This window comes from Cetorhinus maximus, chromosome 23, assembly GCF_964194155.1.
Source record: "Cetorhinus maximus chromosome 23, sCetMax3.hap1.1, whole genome shotgun sequence".
Lineage (NCBI taxonomy): Eukaryota > Metazoa > Chordata > Chondrichthyes > Lamniformes > Cetorhinidae > Cetorhinus > Cetorhinus maximus.
The window spans coordinates 12,695,669-12,708,808 of NC_135901.1; the positions used below are offsets into that span (position 1 = coordinate 12,695,669).

Here is a 13,140-nt window from a genome sequence, read left to right on the forward strand (position 1 = left end):
AAAGGAAGGCGGCAGCACAACTGGCAGAAAGAAAAGCTCTCCTCCCCCACCCCTGAACACCAGAGTATTGTGGGATGGGCTTTCACATCCGGACCACAATCCAAATGAAGAGTCAGAAAATTGCAGTCTCCTTTTCTTGTCTCTTATTCACACAACACCTTATTCACCTGTCTCTTATTCACACAACACTTAGCCAGCGACCCGGGGACCGTGCGGCCCATCAATAATCTCAGCGGAACTGCCCTGTGCAAATTAACTCGATCCCCCTGAAGTATTTCAGTCCAGCTCTGAGGTCCGGTCTCCCAGTACAGTCCAGGACTGCAGTCTCCAGCTCCCCGTCATATAAACCCTCAGCTCCAGGCAGCAGAACGATGGGAATCCTCCTTGTTTTCACCCTATGTGTCTGGTTATCCCGTGAGTACCGATCAAACAAACCGACATTGGGTGGATTCAATATAAAGCTGCCCGAGTCCATCCTAAGTACAGACACTGTCTGGGGTTTAACCCTGTTCTCTGGTTCGGTCCAGTAAACTCTCTCTGTTTAATTTCCAGGCTCCTTCAGTCAATCAGTGACACAGACCCCGGCAGCGGTGACCAGGAAGGAGTGTCAGCCTCTCACCATCACCTGTGTTTTCAATTCGCGGCATTACTTGCAAAGGGGACATTTCTTCAGACAAACCCAGACCGGGCAGAGCGGGACCGGATCTCCAGCGGGGGTAGATTTGTTGTGTCGGTGAATAAAGCAAGAAAGGCATTTTCGCTCGAAATTCGGGATGTGAGAGTTGAAGACACCGCCAACTATTACTGTAAAGCTGAGTACAGATACACACAATGATCGGCCTCGGCTTCCCGCCATACAAAAACTCTCACTGCAGATTACCACAGATACAAATGAAAAAATGGAGTTAATCTGCAGTTAAACCCCCACAGTTCCGCCTCACACCGTCTGCCCCACAGTCTATCTTAAAACGAGATTGGATTATTGCCCTTAACATCTGGAGTTTTATAAATGCCGAATGTGTGCGGATGGTGATGTCTTTCCCGTGATTCCTGTCAATGAATGGGATTGGGAATGACTGATCCCAGTTACAAACCCTTAACACCAGATGTGATCCTGGCCTAACAGGTGGAACTGGGAACCGCAGTCCCCGCAGTTTAACTAATGTCCCCAAATCTCACCAAGTGCCCGGAGGATTTTATATTGACTTGTAACACTGTGTGTGTGGATGGGGCAGTTCGCAATGGGAGAGACCTGAGCAAATACCTCTCTACTGTCTGATGATGATTTCCCGGCAGGTTAAGGTGTCGTTGGTTGTTGTACCGGGGAGACTGAGAGCGGTGTCACTGTGGTGAGTTACAAAGATGTGGATGGACCCAGAACGGTGGTGACTGTCACAGCCGGGAAGTGACTCCAAACCCCGTCGGGTTACTGACTGTCCCGGGTAATGTTCACCGTCAGCTTATTATTGATATCGGTGGAGTTTGGGTGGGATGTGGGAGTTGACGGAATCGGGACCATTATTGGTTTAACGGACACATGGGGGACACTAACAACATCACGGACTGCCACACTCTGAATCGCTTTTAATGAGCGCAGATTGTCGCCAATTCGGACTCCACTCCCGGTGTTAACTGCGACCGAGGGAGCTCTGTCTGTCCCTTAGAGCCCGGGAGCGGGGTCACAGAGCTCTCTCCTGGGCAGCAGATTGCAGTCCGAGCCGCGCAATGTGACTGAGGAACCGGGTGAATAAACTCAACACAACTGCGGCCAGTTCAGATACCTGCAGCGGCTCGTTCAATACCTGACCCGGAGAAAAGCAGGAACATGACACGACGGATTTCGATATATGAGATACTGATCTGGGTCCAGATGGAATTTTATTTTTGGACAATCAGTGACTGAAATTAGTGACATTGTCCCCGCCATTTCTTTCAATTTACTTCATATAACCAATCACTTTCCTCTTTTTCCATCCTCAGACATAAATGTGAAAGTTTGGAACTGCAGACACTTATCTATATTGCATGTAGGTGCTTGAGAGACGGGATTGCTGTAATTTATCTGTATCCCTGATTACTGTGAATTAAGCAACGCAGTGCAGTGGGAGATTGAGGATGATGCATTAATCTTATAAAGGAAAACAGGAACATAAGGGAACAATTATAAACTGGGGGAATGTTCATTTAGAACCTGCAACAAATAATTAATCGAAAGAGAGAGAAGGATTGGATGATTTCTGGGCGCCTTTCAAAGTCCAATCCGACCCCAGGGTGTCGATTGAGTTTTATGGGGGGAAGAACTGAAATGGACTCCAGTCCGGAATGCTGTGTAAAGCTTTGGTTTCCTTACAGAAGAGAGATCAATCTGCATTGGAAGGAGTGCAAAAAAGGTTCATCAGACTGATTCCTGAGATGAACGTATTGTCCATTGGGAAGAGCTTGAGTCGTCTCGGTCTATATTTCCTAGAGTTTAGAAGAATGAGAGGTGATCTCATGAAAACATGTAATATTCTAAAGGGCTTTGACAGGGCAGATTCTGGGTCAGAGTTTTCCCAGACTGAGGAGTATAGAACTCGGGGTCACAGCTTCAGAATAAAGAGTTATCCATTAGAACTGAGGAGGAAAAATATCTTCAGTAGAACCATTGATATGAATCTGTGGCATTCATTTTGTAACTCAAAGAGCGGTGGGTATTCGGTATCTGTGTGCATTCAAGACAATATTCGATAGGTTTCCGGACACTAAAAGTATCAGCGATATGGGGAGAATGCGGGAATGTGACGTTGAGGTTGTAATCAGCCAGGATGTTACTCAATGGCTGAGCAGGTTTGAAAGGTGACGCGGCGGCTCCTGTTTCTATTGATTGGATTCTCTACTTTGATTTCTTACACTTCTGAACGAGGAAGTCAGCAACAATCCACAACTCTCTGGGAAGATTGAACAGGTTGGGTCTCTTTTTTCTGGAAAACAGAACCACGAGGAGAATCCATAGAAATCTTTTCAAGAATTAACGGTTTCAGTGTGGAAAATTGTTCATTTGTGGCTGAGTCCAAAGCAATAGCCGTCAACATATGACAGTCATTAACAGAACAAATAAAACATTTAAGACAAATGACTTTAAACAAAGGTAGGTCAGGATGTGGAATTTGCTGCCACAGGGAGTGGTTGGAAATAGTATAGATATATTTATTGGAACACTTGAAAATACAGGAGGGAGAACGGAACAGACCGACAGAGGGAGCTGGATGGAAATGGTCAATTAGATTCCGGTTGTGTCAGGTTGGAATTGAGTATATACACAGGTCGAATGGCCCATTCCTCTTCCGCATTCTTCTTCCTCTATAATGGAAAACGAAGAGAAAACTCCACCCAGTGAACCGGGGAGAGAATCAACCAATGGGCGGAAGGAATTGAAATTGTCAGAGAGCCGGAAGAGGCAGTTCCCAGTGAGTAACAGCAAAACCACTGCAGAAACTGAACAGACTGAACCCAACCGACAACTGAGAGACTTTGGGACAAGTTCCCACGATTGCAAAAAGCGCAAACAGTAGAAACAAAATGTGAACTAAAGGGAATGTGAAATTAAAGAAATAAAATTAAATTAATAGTACACGTTTGAACTTAAGCTGAACTGGAGAAAATAGGACCCTGTTGATAGAACATAGAGAAATAGAGCAAAAGGCAGAGAGGAATTCCCGTTTGAAAGTTAGGATGGAATCTATCCCCAACACCAATTCATATAGTGCAGTCCTGATCGGAAGAGTTCGCAATGTAAAATAAATTATCACCTCATTCCCCACTTGATCATAGTTCAATAACAGTGAACACGGTTCAAACAAGCTTCCAGCAAATAAAATTACTGCAAAAAGCAGAGCCATTCACGCGATTGAATTCACCTGAACAAACAGTGGTTAAACAAAACGATAATGTTCATGTTTTTTAATCCTCCAGATTCCAGTTCCATAATTTCCTGGGATCCGCCTCTACAAACCTCTGCTGTCGGTGACACCGTTACTTTAAGCTGTGAATATTCAGGGTTCTGTCAGTACACAGTACACTGGTACCGTCAGTCTCCCGGCCAGGCTCCGGAATATCTGCTTCAGAGACACACTTCAGGAGAGGAGAATAAAGGAAACGCTGCCGGGGGGAGAACTTCTGCTTCTATCGATCCTGCCGAGAAAATCGGGCGGTTAAAGATTTCCAAACTACAACTGAACGACTCCGCTGTGTATTACTGTGCACTGAGTCAGCGCAGAGCACAGTGATACAGAGCACGGAGAAAGCTATACAAAAACCTGAACATGGTTTGATTACAGATAGACAGTGATAGAGAGCAGGGAGAGAGCTGTACAAAAACCTGAACATGGAGGGAATACAGACACACAGTGATACATAGCACGGAGAGAGCTGTACAAAAACCTGAACATGGTGGGATTACAGACACAGTGATACAGAGCACGCGGAGAGCTGTACAAAAACCTGAACATGGAGGGATTACAGAAACACAGTGATAAGGAGCACGGAGAGAGCTGCACATAAACCTGAACATGGCGGGAATACAGACACACAGTGATACATAGCACGGAGAGAGCTGTACAAAAACCTGAACATGGTGGGATTACAGACACAGTGATACAGAGCACGCGGAGAGCTGTACAAAAACCTGAACATGGAGGGATTACTGACACACAGTGATACAGGGCACGGAGAGAGTTCAATTTCTTGTCCATTTTCGGGATTAAGTTGAAAGGAGGACACACACACACACACAAAGAAAGGGGGTGGGGTGGGGGGGGGGTGGTGGAGGGAATCACCTAATCTCCACGAATGTATTGGTAATTGATCTTATAATTTTGTCGCACAGAATAAAGCCGTTAAACCCATCAAGTTCGCACATTCCTTCTGGCTCCTCGGAGCCTTTAATTTTTTTATACTTCCAGCTGCCTACAATACTCCTGCTAAAATAATTCATTCAATTATCCATTATTCAAAAAGGCGATGTGGAGTATTTGGGCATAAATGGTAGAATGTGCCTGACAGCCTGAGAAAGTGATGCTAAAACATCCGGGATCATCGGCTTCATAACAGCGGAATAGAGTCCAAAAGAAAGGAAATGCTACTGATCCTCTGGAAAGCACTGGTTTCCCCTCAGCTGGAGCATTGTGTCCACTTCCGGGCATCGCACTTTAGGACGGGGGTGAATGGTTTAGAAAGGGCGCAGAGAAGTTTACCAGAATCGTCCCAGGGATGCAGAACTTCAATTAATTGAATTGATCGGGGAAACTGGGCTTGTTCTCCATGGAGAATGGAAGGTTTAGGATAGATCTGATAGAGGTGTTCAAAATCATGTCGGTCTGGGCCGAGTAGATCAAAATAAATTGTTTCTATTGGTGGAAGGGTAGGGAGGAAGAACAGGAGATTGGGTTTCGGTTCATTTCCTTGGTGAATTGGCCGTGTAAAGCTGCGGCTCCAGCAATTCAATGCAGCTGCGAAAGCTCCCTCTCTGCCACACAGGGAGTGCGAGCGGCGCTCTGCGAGAATTGTCCGCACGTTCGCGGCTGTGCAAACCCATCGTTTTTCTCCATTCAGACCGAATGTTTATTTTGAAGTCACCTTTCGTATAAATCGAGTTTTCTTATCCACATACAAGTCAGGTATGCACAGCCTGCTGTGTCACACACACACACACACACACACAAGGCCGACTGTGCGTCACAGAAACCTGGCCACCGGTTTTCAATGGTTCAATGCAAAGTCTTGTCAGCACGAAAACAGCACGGTGATTGGCTCTTTCTCCCATTGATTCGAGGTCAGGAGGTCACGGAGTGTCTTCAGACTCCGCCCAGCATAAAAACACCCAGCTGGAAAATCGCTTGACCCGGACCTTGAAAGAGGGCCCCTGCACATCTCGAGCTGTTTCGCTAAGTTTTAGTATTTAGGAGGAATGAATAGTGGTTGAAATATGGATCGGAAGAAAGTTACATTTTTTAACGCATTGATTCAGTAAGGTGGCTAAAAAGCAATTGTTTATTTTCAATAACTAAAAACGATTTCGTACAGTCAACACGTAAAGTAGAAAATATAGTTTTCGAGGAGTACGTGCCATAAATTCAATGCAATGTTGTTGTAATAAACACAATCTGGATCTTTTTTATCCCTGTATCCTCATAAAGCAAAGCAGATGGACTTGGGAAAACAATTATAAATAGGGCCTGATGAATGCTAACAGAGACAGAGCGCTGTGTAATATCCAAGGAAGAAGTGGCTAATAATGGGGATGAATTAAAACATTCACAGAAAAAGAACATAGCATCATTATCAAGGAGCCTAGGACTGGTACAAAAATATCCTAATATTTCCTTATGTGATTTAATCCCAATTATGTTTTATTGTCCCCGCGTGAGGCGCTTTGTAACACTTAAAATGTTTTAAAATGCTATATTACATGTTAAACATGTGTAAATGCACGTTGCTGTTGTGAGATTACGCTCTGAGTTGTGTGGATATTCGTTGGCTAATGCTGACATAACTTGCATTGTGTGAGTATAATGTGCGTTGTGTGGGGATCCTATATGTTGTGCGTGAGTCTAACTACTATTATGTCAATACATTCAGCAGTATTTGACTCTCACTGTCATTCTGATTCTTACCTGGTCTCATGTCACTGAGCTATGCTGGCTTTCGGCCTAATGGCTAACAATGTTTCTTTCAGTGTCTCACATAAATGAACGTTCCACATGACTAAGCCTACTTTAGACCTGCCCAAGTATTAACAAGTTACATTCAAAACTACACTGGGCTGCATGTGACACCAAAACTCGATAATCGTCTCCCAAGTGTCTCCCAACATTCTACCACCTCCCAAAAAGAACATGGACAATAATTTCTGAACTTGTTTGTTCAGGTAACTGTAACTAATTATGGAAGCTAATTGTCTCTCTGTAGAATTCCAACAGTGTAAATAAGGGTCTGTTTGAGCTTATCACAGAGAATCTCTGTGATCAACTGTCACCGACAGAGACCATCTCGTCTCATAGAAAATGCACGGCCGAATATCTGATGTAGTTTATGCCATTTACTATCCAAGTCTTGCTGCTATTGGAGTTCTGGGTAAGTCTTTGGGCTAAATCATTGATTGGACAAATCACTGTTTTATGAAGCTGGTTCTGTCATTGACAATTAACAATGTGACATAGTCATCTCCTGGTATTTGTTTAAAATCATTTTCTCAGGGGTATACTAACTTTCCATCGCTTTAATATTTCTTTGTTTCAAACTCAAGCATTAATAATGAAATCTCTCAAACACCCAAAACTCTGCGTCTATTCCTTTACACCATCCCATGCCGAGGCTGTTTAGGTTCATAGATTAATTTCGGAAGGTAATATTCTGGTAACCTTTTCAAAACCTATAGTTCACGGCTATTCTTCTACCAGTGAAGAGCTTGAGGATACATTTCCAACGATGCCAACTTTGGGCAGATTTTGACTTTGTGATAGTCTAAAAATAGCAATTGCCGGCGTTATATCTGTCTTGAATTATGGTTCCGTTGTTTTCAGGTGAATTACAATTCTGGAGGGATGTGGAATGAGCTGCAGGTTCATTATCAGCCATTTCACATTTCCGCTTGAAGTTAAGCTTCACCTGCTTGAAATGATTGAAGGGTGAAATTGGCCTTGAGCTGTTTAGCAAGCTGGCTGCCAGCTTTACACTCGATCCAGTTCTCTGTCCATTGACATCAGGGGAGTAGAAATCGGACCGAGTGTGTAACAGGCGGCTCATTCGATCCAGCCCAAAAACGGTTCCTGCCCCATGGGATATCGGGGGCAGGTGGGAATGTGGAATTGAGGCCATAATCAGATCAGCCACAATCTTATTGAATGGCAAAGCAGGCTAGAGGGGTCGAATGACCTGCCTCTACTCCTGATTCATATGTTTTTATGTCCTTGAAACATTCACCCAAGGCTACTGAATTAATAGTTCAGTGGCATAGCCACTATAGTAATCTTCCCTTTGAGTTTGGGCTCCTTTTCATTACACCCATCAATTATTATTTCCCATTCTGCTTTAAAATTGCCCTTTAATTTGCCTCAGTGTGGGTTTTCTGTTATAACGAAAGCCCTGAAGTTATGAACTAAATTCAGTCTAAAAAGCAATGCGGAGATCTGATCAGAAGAATCACTGGTGTTAAATGTTTTTAATTACAAAGTCAATCATTATATTACCGAGTAATTTAACAAAAGTAATTATGTTTCAGCTCTTTGTCACTTTCATGAGAAAGCCAGGTGAATATTTACTTGCTGCAGCGACTCCTACTGAGGTGCGGCAACTCTGTTCTAATGGGTGGTTTTGCTACTCTGTGTCCTGAAACATTTTTTCAGGCCAGAGCTGGTTGAGGGAGGAAGGAAATGCTGTTGTTTTGTTTCATACATGACAAAATTCCCGCTAGATAACCGAGATCAGACGCTTTGCAGAAAAATCGTTGAGGCCGAGCAAAGGAATTTACAGTTTAACATGGATCTCTCATGGGAACCAGGTTATATTCCGCGAACGCAAGCTCATGGTTACATCATTGCATTAATGACCCAGAGGCCTGAACCAATGACCCGGAGACATGAGTTCCAATTCTACTACTTAATTTAAATGGAGATAATAAATAAATTGGGAATAAAGTTGTGGTATCAGGAATAGTGATCAGGAAACTACCAGATCATCGCAATAAACTCTACCAAGTTCACGAATGTCCTTCAGGGAAGGAAATCTCCTCCGGCCCATGTATGATTCCAGATCCACAGGAATGTGGTTGAACATTAACCGCCTTCTTAAATGACCCAGAAAACCACTCAATCGGTAGGTGGCGGCTCGCCACCACCCTCTGAAAGGCAATTAGTGATGGACAATAAATGCTGGTGCTCCAATGTCGCCTAAACCCTTTGAATGAATAAATAAAAACCTGGGCGTAGGAGGGGCTGGAGTGCTCACCGTAGTTCCGGGAAACTGGAAGATAAATTTAATCCGCTGTTAATTTGAGAGTCAGGCATTGTGCTGAGCCGTGCACCACTGGAACATGAGCTGAACACATGCGCAGCTACCTGCGTTTAAATGAACAATGGACAGATTCAATGTGTCTGTCATTATGTGCAGCTCTAACTGAGCATGATAAGGTTTTAGTGATAGGCAATGTTTATATATGTGCCAATAAGCTGCAAAATTTGCATTCCGTTCAGTGCGAGGTGAAACGTGATGAATGGGAAATTTACATAGAACCAAACGTTCCCGATGTTGGCGAGGTATAAAATCGGGGAGCTGCATTGGGATATCCGTTTGATGCCCTGGGGATCTCCAGCCAAAATCGGTTTCTGCCCCATGGGATTGAAAGGATATCGGGGGCAGGGGGTAAGTGGAGTTGAGGTAATAATCAGATCAGCCATGACCTTATTGAATGGCGAAGCAGGCGAGAGTGGCCGAATGGCCTGCTTCTTGCTCCTGATTTGTATATTTGTATGGCTCTGAAACATTCGCCCAAGGTTTCTGAATTAATGGTTTAGTTGCATGGCCACCATAGTAACCTTCTATTCATTGTGGTTACAGGCCACCAATTGGCGTGCTCCATACTTCAGTCGGTCAAACGCCAGAATTCACCGAGTGAAGGCAAATGTCAAGGATAAAGTTGTTCTTTCCTGTAGCTCAGAGTGAGAGAGATTCCCAGCAAAATTCAAACCATGCCGGATTTTTACTTCATTCAATGTGCATTGACCAAAAGAACAATTTCAGCGGCAATACTTGGTTTGACTTCCTAGAGGCATTGAATTGCCTTTTGGCCGATGGGGGGTGAAGAGTGGGGGAAGAACTACGGACATGATGCTGGTTCTATCTAGGTGCGCAGGCTAACGGCTTTTAATTATCTTAAATAACGATTGCTCTGGGCCTCAAACTGTAGCCCCGCCTCTTCATTGGTGTCACAGGGCCTGAAAATTATCGCTCCTATTTTGATGCCCTCTAAAGGCAAGTGGTATCCATGAATATCGCCCCATTTTTATTAGATTAATGCAAATTATATCAGCTTGAACACCAGCAATAAACCAATTTGTTGATTTAATTAATGTCATTAGAACGTTAAAGTATGTCATGCATCCACACTTAGAGGTAGCCACCGGGATCTGAGATCTCTGATCCAATCCAAGGGACAGCTCAGCACTGAGCACCAAACAATTACTGAAAGTTACTTGATTTAAATGTCTAGATGGGCGATGTGAGATGACCTGCTCGGATCACTGTAATGCCATATATATATGGCAATGTGCTCTTACAGCTGCAGATTTACATATGGCTCCATTCTCGCTGCAGTGTTACTGACTTTTTTCGGGAAGATCAGACAGGTTGGTGTACAAGAACACCAGAGATAGAAGCAGCAGAAGACCATGTGGCACGTTGAGCCAGCTCCTCCGTTAAATGCAATCATGGCTGATCCTGGGCTTCAATCCACTTTCCGCCCGGTCCACATATCATTTGATTCCCTGAGACGCCAAAAATCCATCTATTCAAGTCTGAAATATTCTCAACAATGAAATATCCACATACCTCTGAGTATAGAATTCCAAAAATGCACAAACCTTTGGATGAAGAAATTTCTGCTGATCTCCGTCCTAAATGATCGCTCTTTTATCCCGAGGGTGTTCCCTGGTGGCTTAGTTTTTCCAGCCAGCGGGAAAATCCTCCGCATATCTATCCTGTCAAGCTCCTTGAGAATAGTTTTTGTTTCCATGAGATTACCTTCATTTTTCTAAATCCCTGACAATATAAGCCTAAATTATTTAACCTTTCAGCGTAGGGCAATAAAGATCTCACCTCAACAGAATGGGAACTGTGGAAACGTAGACATGTCGTCTCCAAGCTAGCAGTATTTCAGACACAAACCATTTGGTACTTCTCCAATTGCATTCACCCGACACATCCTGCTTCCTAAACATCCTTCCGTGGAATCCTAATGAGCCAACTTAAACAATGTCACAGTATACCTTTCAACAACAGAAAGATAATTAATATGTCTATTGTATTTAGAGGAAATGCCGTTTAATATGGTGCGATATCAAAAAGTTGAGTGCCAAAAATTACAAGTAACCTCGAAGCCTTCAGCTGTTATGTCCTATGCTCTCTGAAATTCCCTCCCTAAAACACTCTGCCTCTCTGCTTCACTCTCTTCCTTTAAGCCGCCCCCTCAACCTATCTCATTCTCATTCTTTTTCGCCATTTGACATAGTATCTCCTTATGTGGTTGGATGTCAAATTTTGCTGTATAACTCAACTGTGACGCGTTTGGGCCACTTTTTTACGTTAAAGGCGCTACATAAATGCAGCCTATCCGTGTTGTTTATGTTGAAACAGAGATGCCATTGAAAAGACATTAATCATTGATTTGGTTGTCTTCGAAAAAAGAGGTTGAAGTATCAAAAGCCTGTAACGTTCACGTCCCTGCTTGAACTTTACAATGTTAATTTTGTTGTTTCTCTCAGTTAACGTGTTGGCGATTGTGATCTTATCCCGCGGAAGGTGTGGTCTCTCCAAATGCATCACTCGGTACCTGGTGTCCATGGCAGTGATGGATCTCCTAGTTGTTGTCAGCGCTGTGATATTCAGTCGGATTATTGGCATTTATTTTCCCGTTTTATGCCCATGACTCCAGCCTGTACTCTCAGTACCGTGCTAATCTACGCAGCCACGGAGAGCTCTGTCTGGTTAACCGTCACTTTCGCCTTTGTTCGATACATAGCCATTTGCTTCCAAAAGCTGAAAACAAATGATTTCACTGAGAGAGTGGCGGCTGTGATTATAGGAACGGTCTGCCCGTTAAGCTGTTTAAAAAGTGTTCCTTGGTACTTTATGTATGAACCACTCTATATAATGAACAATGTGCCGTGGTTTTGTAATATAAAATCAAGCTTCTACACTTCACTCGCATGGACAGCCGATGATTGGTTTGCACGTATTTTAAATCCGGGTCTGCCATTCCTCCTAATTCTGTTGTTCAATGCTCTGACCGTCAGGCACATCCTCGCGGCCAGTCGAGCCCACAGGAGACTCCCGGTTCACAGCAGCGGAAAGAAGCAGAGTGATCCAGAGATGGACAACCGGAGAAAGTCAATCGTTTTAAATCTCTACCATCTCGGGAAGCTTCATCCTGACATACGTTGTAAATTTCCTATATGTAAAGATTACAAACGAACTATATTTCGAAGGTTCCAATTTCAATGACCCCAAATTCATTCGCCAAGAAAGTGGAAACATGCTTCAACGCCTGAGCTGCACCAACACGTGTATTTATTCAGTGACCCAGAGAAAATTCAGAGAGGAGCTGAAGAATGCAGCAAAATATCTTAGGAATCTAATTGTGAAGTTAGTAATGTCGGAAAGTCACAGGTTTTAGTTTCGATTACTAGTCAAAATGTATATTTTTATCTCTTCATTTTTCTCCCTGACATGTGGGGTGAAAATGGTCTGGGACAGCGGTGTAAAACGCGCTCTAAACAACCTGTTTCACTAATGTGTGAAATGAAGAAAATCGTAGCAGATGTAAAATCGACAGCCGGTTCGTAATCGCCAGTCTTGTGTGACCAGTCCCTCCAATCCTGTCCCGCCTTCCTTTGCAGATTTCTCGTTAAGAACATAAGAAATTGGAGTAGGGAGGGCCATGCAATTCCTCCAGCCTGCACTTCATTTAATACGATCGTGACCAAACTTCTATATCAAAGACAGGATTCTGCTCCGTCCTTTTAACCGCTGATTCCATTAGTGCCCCAAAATCCATCAACCGCAACCTTGAATATGCTCAGTAACTGAATTCCCACAGTCCGCTAGCATAGAGAATTCCAAAAATTGGCAACTCTTTGAATGCATAACTTTCTTATCATCCAAGTCCCGCATTCCTTATCATGAAACTATGACCCTTTGTTTCACATATCTGGATGGAGAAACATTTTCTCGATGTCTGCTTGTCAATTTCCCAAAGAAATTGAAACATTTCAATGAGATCGCTTCTCATGCTCCGAAACTCTGAGACTAGAGGCCCATTCCCCTCAATCTTCACCCTGCCTCCCTGGTAGAAGGCAGCTCTGTCCCAGTTCCTTCCTCTGGATACCGAAG

The 13,140-nt window shown here is 43.6% G+C and overlaps 1 pseudogene; it reads left to right on the forward strand.

Moving 5' to 3' along the window:
- Window positions 1–371: 371 nt before the first annotated feature.
- LOC144697808 (uncharacterized) lies at window positions 372–4,265 on the forward strand (annotated as a pseudogene).
- Window positions 4,266–13,140: the final 8,875 nt, after the last annotated feature.